This window comes from Protopterus annectens, chromosome 6.part0 (genome assembly GCF_019279795.1).
Source record: "Protopterus annectens isolate FY-2018-M chromosome 6.part0, PAN1.0, whole genome shotgun sequence".
Taxonomy (NCBI): Eukaryota; Metazoa; Chordata; order Ceratodontiformes; family Protopteridae; genus Protopterus; species Protopterus annectens.
The window spans coordinates 1,600,352,441-1,600,364,952 of NC_056737.1; the positions used below are offsets into that span (position 1 = coordinate 1,600,352,441).

The 12,512-nt window shown below is 45.7% G+C and overlaps 1 protein-coding gene across 1 annotated transcript in view; it reads left to right on the forward strand.

Annotated features, from left to right (window-relative positions):
- Positions 1 to 12,512, forward strand: part of TRAF3IP1 (TRAF3 interacting protein 1) — a 2,107,097-nt gene that overhangs the window by 832,942 nt on the left and 1,261,643 nt on the right. The gene's annotated exons all lie outside the window — the stretch shown is intronic.

Consider the following 12,512-nt stretch of genomic DNA (forward strand, 5'->3'; position numbering starts at 1 on the left):
GCTCCAGACTCCTCCCCTTACCCATAATACACCTCCGCTGCCTTCCATCCCCAGATCTCGTTTGCAGCGATTTGTTATACATCATGTCTTCAGAGCTCCAGCTAGCAGTGGGTGATTTCTTACTGTAAGTTTTAAAAATTCTATTTCTTTTAGCTGATTTAGGTTAGTGTATATACCCTTTCTCCCCTCCCATCTCTTTGGCGTCGAGTGTAGGTTTGCTTAGCTAGTTAGAGTAGTTGTTCTGTGGTGCCCCTTTTAGTGTTGTCTCTAGTCTAGTGTGGTGAGTGGATGTGTGTCTGTTACTATAAAGAAAGAAAGTTTTTTGCCTGACTTTTTTAGGTTTCTTTCTTTTCTTGTAGGATGGCTGAAAAGCTTATCTTTAAGCACTGCACAGAGTGTGGCCATAAGCTCTCCCCAGCGGATGGCCACACTCTATGTGTGTTGTGCTTAGGTGTGGCCCACCTTAGTGTGGAATGCTCCATTTGTGTGGGGTTCAATCCTCGAGCTTTAAAAGATAGGAAGGCCAAGTTGGCCCTCAAAGGTCTTCTACCTGCTTCTGATCCTCCTTCCTCGTCTTTGGCTTCAGTCACAGCGCCTGCTGTGACTGCCTCTCCCGCTTCTCTTCCTCTGGCCTCCCCTCCCTCCCTCCCAGGCTGGGACTCAAACTCCTGCATCTAAGCCTGTGGTAGCTCAGCAGAGGAGAGGTAGAGAACAGGAGAGAGAGTCGAAGATGAAGGAAAAGAGGAAGAGGTCCCCGGACCTCACTTTCCCCGAGCAAGTCAGCTCGGATCCATGACTCCCTTAGGCTCCAATCTCCGAGGTTCTCCCTGGAGCTGTAGGAGGCATGTCCAGTCTCCAGGGCCTCGGTTCCCCAACCCGTCAAGCCGGAGTCCGTGGCCTTGTCATGGTCGACCCGCTCCTTATTGGACAGGGATTTGGATAAGATGATGAAGCACTTTATCCATACACAGATCCAGATGTGGGTCTTGCCAGCCCCCCTCCCTGGAGGGGGGGAGCTTGCTTCCTTTTTTTCAACCCATTTCTCCCTCCCCGATCCGACCTTTGGGTTTGGAATTCTCGGATCTGAGGTTGGCCTTGGTCAGGAGGTCGGCGCCGACGGTCCTTGTTTCCTCAACATTGACAGCTGCTTGGAGCATGTCAGATCTGACCAGTTCGGATCTGAGAGGCTCTCGAAGCCAGAGCCTGGGTGTCGGATCCAAGGGAGTGGAACCTTTTCCATCGGCTGCAACATTGTTGGGACAGGTTCCCTCCCTTGGAGCTCCATCCAGTTCGGGACTGACTCCGATTCTTGCATCAGATCTGGGGAGACCGGCCTCCTTATTAGCTTCCCAGGAGGTCCGCTCTCCTTTGGCATTCAATGTGGTAGCAAGGGTCCTCTCCATCGGATCGAGACCCTTGACTGCCCCCTCGCCCAGACTTGCACGGCTTTGTCTACAGTCCCCATTGTTTTACCAGAGGGACAGCCTATGCTCGAACAGATCCATACAATTCCCCCAGAGGAACAGATGGCTTGCAAGCACTACCTTGAGAGCCCCACTGGAAATGTGCCTCGCAAGCATATGTGCAAGAGGAGGCACTTGGACTCCCCCGAGTCCCTAACCAAGGACACAGATTTAGATGATGGGCAGGGCTCCCCAAGATCACCTCCCGAAGATGTCTCCTTTGGAGACATTATGGAGATCCTGTGCCAGCAGGGAGGTTGGTCTGCCCCCTAGCCCTCCTCGGATGAGCCTGTGTTCCTGGAGGCTTTCAGCATGGGCCCATCTACTTCCTGGGTGTCCCCTCCCGTGGATCCTTTAGTGGATTTGATCACCTCGTGAATGTGGAAGGAACCAGATACTGTGGAGCAGACCTCCAGGCACCCCGATAAGGTTTTAAGTCCCACCATTGACAGGCCTTCCTGGAATAAGGGCTCCCTAGTGGATGCCATGGTGGTAGAAGCAGCCACAAAGAGGGAACTATCTCAGGAAAGTTCCTCGGTCCACCCTCCTGACCATGAGTGACAGATGATAGACCGCCAAGGGATGCGGGTGTATGCTTTAGCTACCTTTTCAATCAGGGCACTGAATTACTTGGCCCATGTCACTAGACTCCAACGCGACCTAGTGAAGGAGCTGGAGGAGTCTCTACCCAAGTCCATGTTGCAGGAGGACAAGGCTTCATTCTCCGCGAAAATGGCCACTCTGAAAGCAGTTTCAAATACGCCCATGCTACTCCTCTCCCATGCTACGGAAGGAGCAGCTAGAGTGGCTGGGTCTGGTGTGTCCATGAGGCGTAACACCTGGCTCAGGCTGTGCTACTTTACCGAACCCTTTAAGGTGTCCTTTGCCAATGCCCCTTATGACTGCTCGACACTTTTCTGTAAGACTGTTAAGGAGACTGTAGTCCAGAGTGAAAAGGACAGGAAGACACTGTCTGCTGTCTGTCTGTCGGATCTGCTTCTCTAACCCTCAAAGGTCATTTTCCCGGAAGCAGAGAGGGCAAAAAAAGATCTGGTTCCGGAAGTCTCAGTATTCCCAGGACACTCAGGGCTCTTCTTCCCCTAGAGGCAGAGGGGGACAGAATGGATGCTGGCCCAGAGGCCAAGGGGGTCTGTGAAACTTCAGGTCTCAAGAACCATTCTCGAACAGACCCAGGCAGCAACCCTGAGGGGTTGGCCTGGCTGCTCTACTCTGGAGGCAGTCGGGGGACAATTATCCTTGCTCCCAGCAGCATGGGAGTCCATAACAACGGATCGATGGATGCTTCAAATCATATCCAGAGGATATTTTATCCCCTTCGTGGGTTTCCCCAGATCTCCCAAACACCTCCCAGACATTCCACCCATGCAAAGGGAGGCAGCAGCACAGGAAATTTCCAAGCTGCTAGAAAAACGAGCCATCCAAACCGACCCCCAGATCAGTCTACTCCAGGTTCTTTTTGGTGCCAAAGAAAACGGGGGACTTAAGGCTCATTCTGGACCTCTGTACCCTGAACCTGTCAGTTGCGAAAGAGAAGTTCTAGATGGTCACACTACAGTCCATCATGCTGTACCTGCAAGAGAGCGACTGGATGTGCTCGTTCGATCTCCAGGATGCTTACTATCGCATAGAAATTTACAGAAGCTCCAGGAGTTTCCTCTGCTTCTGGCTAGGGGCAATCATTATCAGTTTTGAGCCCTAACCTTTGGTCTTACCACAGCCCCCAGGGTGTTTACCAAAGTGATGGTAGTTGTAGCTCTCACCTGAGGCTTCAGGGGATTCAGGTCTATCCGTACCTGGACTATTGGCTCCTCACTGCTCCCACCAGGAGTCTACTTTCCCAAACCAGTGATTACTTTTTGACACTTGCTGTGAGTTTGGGTATCACAGTCAACACATCCAAATCTCTACTAGAGCCTGTACAGGTAATAGACTACATTGGTGCCAGGATAGACACACTCCAGTGCAAAATGTTTCTGATCTCAGAGAGAGATCAAAACCTCAGGATGCATGTCTCCCTGATTTACCATTCTCCCCTCCCGTCCCGACAGCAGAATCACTATTGAGGGCCCTAGGCTCGATGGTGGCGACCATAACTCTTCTTCCGTGTGCTCAGCTACACATGCGGATTCTTCAGTGGAGTTTAGCGGTTCAGTGGTCCCTGTTGGAATTACCGCTAACCTATCCTATCCACCTAAGTCAAGTGTGTTAGTCGTCCCTCATATGGTGGATGAGCTCTCAGGACATTTTGGAGGGACGACCCTTTATCCCAGCCCTGGCCCAAACCACAGTGACCATGGATGCCTCCCAACTTGGGTGAGGGGGCATTGTTCGGGCTGGACAGTCCAAGGCCTGTGGTTCCCCCATAGAGATCAGCTTGCATATCAGTGTCCTAGAGATGAAGGGTGGTCCTTCTAGCGTTGCAGGCCCTTCATGCCTTTCTTCCTGTGGGGACAATTGCCATTCAATCAGACAACATGTCAGTAGTCTGGTATATCAACAGACAGGGAGGGACCAGATCTTACCCCTTTGTTGCGAGGCCATGAGAGTGTGGGAATAGGCGATCTCCATTGGTCGCTTTCTCATCGTAATGCACATTCCGGGATGGTCCAACATTCTAGCGGACAGGCTAAGTCGGACCATTCTAATGCCTTACGAGTGGTCTCTGAATCTGTCAGTAGTGGAACAGATCTTCAGAGAGTGGAGTCAACCTTGCTGCAATCTCTTTGCATCTCCTTACAACCTGAAGTGCAGCAGGTTTTTCACTCTGAATCCTCTGCCGGGGAGATGCTCTAGTTCATGCTTGGCTTCCCGGTCTTCTGTATGCTTACCCACCAGTTCCTCTCATTCCGAGGTTTCTGCCGAAAGCTTGTTGTCTGGGGAGCAAGGTGATCCTCATTGCCCCATTCTGGCCTCACCAGGTGTGGTTTCCCTTCCTTTGGTCTCACCTTCTGGCTCCACCATGGATCCTAGATCCCATTCAGGATCTGATTTCACACCCGTCTGGACAGCCTGAAGCTCACGGCTTGGCTGCTCCAGTTCTCGTGATTGCTAGGACTCCTGGACTTTTCTCCTCAGTTAAGTCTATTTTGGTAGCTGCTCATATGTCTTCAACCAGAAAGGTTTATTGCAGCAAGTGGAAACGTTTTTCTTTCTGTGCCCCTCAGAAGAGTGTAGATCCTTTCAAGTCTCCTATTTCTGCTATTCTTGATTTTATAGCTGATATTTTCCAGCATGGAGCTAGTTCTTCTACTGTCAAAGTTCAGTTGGCTGCCTTTTCTCATTTTTATGTGGGCGAGAATTCTGCATCCTTGGTATCTTCTAGACTGTGTAAAGCCTTTATCAAAGGTACCTTTTTGCTACGTCCCCGGTCAAAGATCCTGTCCCCCCGTGGGACCTTACAATGGTTCTCCAAGCTCTGGTTGCTCCGCCTTTCGAGCCTGCCGCTACTGCAGATCTAAAATTTCTATAGTAGAAAACGGCCTTTCTGGTCACTGTTACCTCTGCTAGAAGGGTTTCGGAATTACAGGCCTTGTCCATCAAACTTCCATACATGATTTTTCATAAATATAGAGTTTCCCTTCGAATATCAATCAGACTATAAATTTGCCTGTGTTCTTTCCCAATTTTACCAACAGGATGGAATACAAGCTACACATGCTGTGGATGTTCATAGATTGTTACGATTCTATTTACACAGGACAAAAAATTTTTGTAAATCTGATCAATTGTTTGTTTCATTCTGTAGACCCTTTTTGGGCAAACCTATTTCCAAGGTCACTATAGCTAGATGGATTTCTTCATGCATCCTGCAGGTCTATAAGGACAAAGGCATGTCTCCTTCAGGTCAGGTTAAAGCTCATTCCACTAGGTCCTTGGCTACGTCTGCAGCTTTCTGGTCTAGGGTGTCTTTGGATGACATTTGCTCTGCAGCTACATGGTCCTCATCTCATACGTTTGTTTCTCATTACAAATTGGATAAGACTTCTAGAAGGAGAGCATCCTTTGGCTCTGTGGTGCTCCGGAATATCAAACAAAAAAATAATCCTTGTTTTCCTGCCTCTCCTCGACTAGTTTAGACCAGTTTAGAGGCTTTGCTGTATTCTGGGCTGTGGTGTAGTTCCTGTGTTGTCCATTACCTTACTTGGATAAGAAGGAAGTTTCTTTGCTCACCAGTGGGAGTGGGGAGCCTTGAGCAGCCTATCTGTCCCTGAAGGAGTGACCTCAACACAAGAGCTGTAGTAATTGGTTGTTTTGGACCATTTCTAGCTCTTTTGAAGTTCCCTGTTTAAAATCCACCTCAGAGCATTTTTTTCTGGCTATACTACTCAGAGACAGCTCCACGTGGTCCTGCAGAGTGGTCCTAGCTACAGAGATCTGAGAAGAGTGACTACTTTCCAGTTTTAAGTATTTTTTTCTGTTTTTTACTTGGAATACCTTCTCTTGCTTATTTTAAAGAAGCTTATACTGTTTTTTTAACTGTTTCCTGCATTATATAGTATCTGCACTTAAAATTTTACCTGGTCGAAAATTGATCGAAAATCTGTTGTTTGTTTAATTTAACTGTTGAGGCCGCCCACTAAAGTGTGCTAGCCTGTGTAACTGATTTATTGCTGCCTTCTGTATTTCTGGGTGTTTTCTATCTAAAAACAAAAAAATCAAAAAAATAATCCTTGTTTTCCCTTCTCTCCTCGACTAGTTTAGACCAGTTTACAGGCTTTGCTGTATTCTGGGCTGTGGTGTAGTTCCTGTGTTGTCCATTACCTTACTTGGATAAGAAGGAAGTTTCTTTGCTCACCAGGGGGAGTGTGGAGCCTTGAGCAGCCTATCTGTCCCTGAAGGAGTGATGTCAGCACAAGAGCTGTAGTAATTGGTTGTTTTGGACCGTTTCTAGCTCTTTTGAAGTTCCCTGTTTAAAATCTGCCTCAGATCGTTTTTTTCTGGCTATACTACTCAGAGACAGCTCCACATGGTCCTGCAGAGTGGTCCTAGCTACAGAGAACTGAGAAAAGCGACTACTTTCCAGATTTAAGTATTTTTTTCTGTTTTTTACTTGGAATATCTTCTCTTGCTTATTTTAAACAAGCTTATACTGTTTTTTAACTGTTTGCTGCATTATATAGTATCTGCACTTAAAATTTTACCTGGTCGAAAATTGATCGAAAATCTGTTGTTTGTTTGTTTAATTTAACTGTTGAGGATGCCCACTAAAGTGTGCTAGCCTGTGTAACTGATTTATTGCTGCCTTCTGTATTTCTGGGTGTTTTCTATCTAAAAACAAAAAAATAATCCTTGTTTTCCCACCTCTCCTCGACTAGTTTAGACCAGTTTACAGGCTTTGCCGTATTCTGGGCTGTGGTGTAGTTCCTGTGTTGTCCATTACCTTACTTGGATAAGAGGGAAGTTTCTTTGCTCACCAGTGGGAGTGGGGAGCCTTGAGCAGCCTATCTGTCCGTAAAGGAGTGACCTCAGCACAAGAGCTGTAGTAATTGGTTGTTTTGAACCATTTCTAGCTCTTCTGAAGTTCCCTGTTTAAAATCCGCATTTGTGTGGCTTTGCGCGATTGTGCGCATAGCGCAGCGATGGTTAAACAGGGTTAAACTTTTTCTGGCTCCACCAAGTCTGCTCTTTAAATTTGCCCTTAGAAAGCTCTACTCTTAGAATAACCAGTCTACTCGTTATATTATAAGCATAGCACTTGTTCTCAAAGCTTCTCTTCTAAGCAAGCACTCTCAGACTCAAGTAGCACTACATCCACCTACCACCCCAACCACTTCCCTTAAAGGCACATCACTCTCTTATAATATTCTAGCATGTCGAATGGTGGATTGCTAGCATCTTCTCCTGTTCAGCTGGTTAATCTGGGAATCTTGAGACAATGCTATAATTGTCTGATATACACAGACATCCCTCTCCTCCTCCCAACAAACACAAATACGTGTGAGAGATGCAACTATTTAGCCAAACTGGAGGCTGAACTCTCTCAACTCAGGACTGGCAAGACCAGACAGGAGGAGAAGGTAACCACACACACAACAAACCCAGTCACACATAGACCTACCCCAACTGCAAATCAAGCGCATAATAACACAAAAACATACTCTGAGGCTCTATTAAAAAACTTACCAAAGCAACAGAGGCTCCCAAAGCGGACACCCAAAAATCCACCACCTCAAAACATAACACATGCAACACATACGTCAATAAATCGGTGTCAATAAATCACAGCCCTTAAGGCCAAACACTATGCTTGATACACTAGTGATAGGTGACACTATAGTCAGACATACTGACGTCCCACTTACCAGGCTGAGCAAGGAGAGGGTTACTGTAAGCTGCCTATCGGGGGCTAGGATCCGCCATATAACACACGCACTCAGGTCACTCAAAAGCACGTACAAATATGACTCCGTCATTGTCCATGCCGGCATGAATGACCTGAGACGTTCCTCCTTGGACTACATGAAAAGAGACATAGAGGAGCTCTCTGATTATGTAGCCCAGGCTGGTATGACCCTGACCCTGAGCAGCATCCTGCCCTCACCAAGAATGATGCCACAATACAAAGACAAGATGATCAGCTTTAATAATTGGCTCAATTACTGGTGTCATACTAGGGGGATCTAATGTCTGTCTGCTTGGGATGACATGCTGGACAAGCCATGCTGCTTCGCAAGGGACGGCTTGCACCTGTCACCATTGGGCTTCTGGATATTGGCTAAGGCTCTTGCCACCCCCATAGTGCCTTTTTTAGGAAAGGCTCAAAAGACGAACCCACCTCCTTAGAAAACAAAAATGGAAAAAAATTAAGGGTAATGCTGCTCAATGCCAGAAGTCTAAATCTCAAGATGCAGGCTCTCGAAGCACTCCTCAGTATGGAGAACATCGATGTCTGCGCTGTAACAGAGACCTGGTTCAAGGCTCCTGAGAGCACCCCAGCGCTACCAGGCTTTACCTCGTATCATGCTTTTCGGCCCCAAAACCTGGGCTGAACCACAAAGGGAGGGGGAGTGTCCATATTCATCAAGGATACCCACACCTACAGGTTAGTGGCAACTCATGAAGCATCGGAGACCATCCAGGTACAGCTAACCGTAAGCAAAACTGCTATACAACTGGTTGCATGTTACAGACCACCCTCCCAATCTCAAGAACCCCACTCAGCCTTCCTGAAGACATTGGAAGATATAAATGTCTCACCAAATACCATCATATTGGGAGACTTCAACTACCCTAACATAGACTGGGTGCACTATTCTAGCCCTAACACCCAAGCCCAAAGGTTCCTGGAATTCATAAACTCAAATGCAATGGAACAGCTAGTCACCTCACCCACAAGGGGGGGATAATATACTAGACCTGATCATCACAAACATGGGGACAAAATGCTCCACACCGGAAGTATTCCCCTCACTGGTGAGATCTGACCACAAACTAATCACCCTGGATATACATTTACCACCTCCACCCCCAGCACAAAAGACTACAGTGAGAAACTTCTCAAAAGCCGACTTTACACTTCTCAAGACTGAGATGGTATCATTTAAGCCAACAGGGCCAATGGAAACCACATCCCACAATGCTGAATCCTACACAAATGCTTTCTACGGACATCTCCAAGAATGCATGGATCATGCAATCCCAAATAAAACCAAGACCCTCTCCACCAAAGGAGCGTCCTGTCTGGTGGACCCCAGCCATAAACAAATTGTATAACAAAAGAAGGAAGCTACTGCAAGACAGAGCAAAATCCCATAAAGGGAAGGCATCTCTGATCAGCACTAGTAGAAAGCTACGTTCTCTCATAAAAACATCCAAGGCCAACTTTGAGAGAAAAATCGCCAAGGACACTAAAGATAACCACAAGGCATTCTTCAGTTATGTTAGAAACCTGGGCGGAAACCCTCAGATATGCTCAGAGTTAGTACACAGCGACAAAAATTTACCAAACCCACAGATATTGCCAACATTCTGGCAGACAGGTTCAGTGCAAATTTCTCCCCTCCCTCACCTCCAAAAGAAGAAATACTCATCCCAGCTGAATGTAACCTCCCTGTCATCTCTGATGTCCAGGTGAGATCCGCCCTCAGCAAAGCAAAAAACACAGCATTTATGGGACCTGATGGTATCCCCGGCTGCATGATACGTGAACTCCAAGAGGAGCTAAACCCGCATATAAAATGTTATTTAACCATAGCCTTACTACAGGATATGTACCTGAACACTGGCGTACAGCAACAGTGGTCCCACTCCACAAGGGAGGCTCCACTACAGACCCTGGGAACTACCGCCCCATAAGCTTGACCAGCCTGGTTTGCAAAGCTATGGAAAGAATTATTATGGAACTCATAAACAACGACATTGGGGACCTACAGACACTTGATCCCACCCAGTTCGGCTTTGTAAAGGGCAGATCCTGCCTTTTGAACCTGGTTGACTTTTTTGAAACAGTCACTAGAGCCATTGATGAGGGCAAGGCAGTCCATACAACCTACCTGGACTTGGCTAAAGCCTTCGACACAATACCCCACTCGGGGATCATAGATAAGCTAAACAGCTTAAATGTAAATCCATATGTCACAAGATGGGTTGCAAACTGGCTAAAGAACAGAACCCATAAAGTCAAGATTATGGAGCCATGTCAGACTCAAAGCCAGTCACAAGTGGTGTCCCACAGGGCTCTGTCCTGGGACCCCTCTTGTTCAGCATTTACTTCTCAGATGTGAAAGCAAATATGGGAGGGTTGTGGCTGACAAAGTTTCCAGATGACTGCAAACTAGGCGCCATAGTCGATACACCAGCTGACACATACATCCTACAGAAAGGCCTCACCGAAACGGACAACTGGTGCCGGAATCATGGCCTTAAACTGAATGCCAAGAAATGTATAGTCATCCCCTTTGGGAAAAACAAAGTACCCACAAATTATCACATAGACAGTAACCCACTGAGTACCGAAAAAGTAATCAGAGGCCTGGGGACCCAAGTTAATAGTGACCTCTCATTTGACACCCACGTTGCCAAAGTGGTTAGAAAGACTTTCTACCTTGCCCACCTTATCATGAAGGGGTTCACATCCAGATCAAAGGAGGTCATCGTGCCCCTGCACTCCTCCCTTATCAGGCCCATGATTGAGTACAATGCCCCATTTGGTATGTACCTCACCCGGCACTTACAACAGCTGGAGAGACCCCAGAAGTACCTCACCAAGAGGATCAAGGATCTCCAACATATGTCATATGCTGCCAGGCTAAAGAAACTCCAGCTCTATTCAGTAGCATACCGCCTGCTCAGAGGTGATCTGTGCCTGACGTACAAGGCCATGTACAACCAGGAATTGATGGAGATGCTCCACCTCTAAAAATCCAAATCCATAAGAACCACGAGAGCCAAAGATTTAAACCTCAGTACAAACATGAATAGAACATGCTGGAGGGACAGATTCATAACTCAGAGGCTTCCCATACTCTGGAACAAAATCCCAGTCCATGTTAGGCAGAGCCCCTCACTGACTGTCTTCAAGAGAAATCTTGACGAGTGGATGGGAGATCGTAGGTTTACCCCGGGGGTCACCCCTGTGTCGCTACTTGACAGAGGCACAGTAAACTAATTTTAATAAGTAAAGGGGTCTTCAGTGTGTCACTACTAGACAAAGGCACAGTATTCTAAATGTATTCTATACACCTTAGTACCACTAAAAAAACATGGGGTGACGAAAGCCACATCTCTAGGGCTAGGCTTGCAAATGCCCCAGGGCAGATAGCCTAGTACTAAACTATGAAACTATAAACTTTTTTATAGATTAATCCAAGTCTGTAAGTGTGACTGTCAGTCTGGGACCACTGTTCCTGTTAGGAGAGTTAACTTTCAATATTTGAAGATGTATATAGTTTTGTGTGTTAGTATTAAATTAATATGTTTTAGGGGTGTTCTGGGGGTGTGTTTATTTTTTTGTTTAAGGGTTTTCAGTAAAACAAAATGTTTTGTAAGGTATGCTATAGATTGAAATAGATATGACAAGAAACTGTATTAAAAGTCAGCCTGCCAAACATTAGTGTATGCATGTAATGTAAAAGCTGAAACTAGACATTAAAAAAAAGCTGTTACAAATATCAGGTGGGAATAATAACTTCTAAACATAATGACAACACTTTCTATATTATCTTTAAATGTGAATGGTCTCACAGATATATACAAAAAGAAAGAGTACTGAACTATATTACAATGTAGAGTGCAAATGGCTATGCTACAGGAGACACATTTGGAAAGAAATGAGCATGTGAATTTGATAAGGAAAGGATTTCAGGATGGTTATTCAGCAGAATATCTGGGCATGGGAAAAGGGGAGTACTTGTATTAACTGAAAGAGAAGCTCCAACGGTGATAGAAGAAGAAAAAAGGAAAATTATGGTATATTTGTAGTACTAAGGGGCTACTGGCAATGGAGGAGAAGTACACTGGCATGTATTTATATCTGACCTGAAAATGCTACAATGGAGGTTAAGAAAATTCTGAGAGAAATAATCAGCTTTCAGCAGGGAATATTACTTATAGGAGGGGAATGGAATTTGATTTGCAGCAGTAAGAATGTTTATGGGGGCTCAGAAGGGAAAATATGACAAAAGATGGTAGACTTTTGAAGAAATTTGTGAAAGTATTTGACATTAAAGATTTGAATTTAGTAGGAGTTCAGAGTGAGTTTACATATTATTCCCCAAATTGCAAAATTGGGCTAGGCTACAGAGAAATTATATTTCATAAGAACATGTGCATTTAACTGAAACTTTTGATATGCATCCAGTAACTATTTCAGATCATGCACCAATAATAATTAAAATAAAAATGCAAGATAATGAAATAACTTATCTGTTAAAAAGATGTGAATTTAACAAATGGGTAGTGGAAATTATTTGGGAGTTATTAGGGAAGATAGATTTCTTCTGAAACTATAGCTAGGAAGTAGGATAAAATTAAAGTGGAGTTTAAAAATGGGGTGGAAAAAAAAGAGAGTTTTGGTTAAGAAGTAACAGG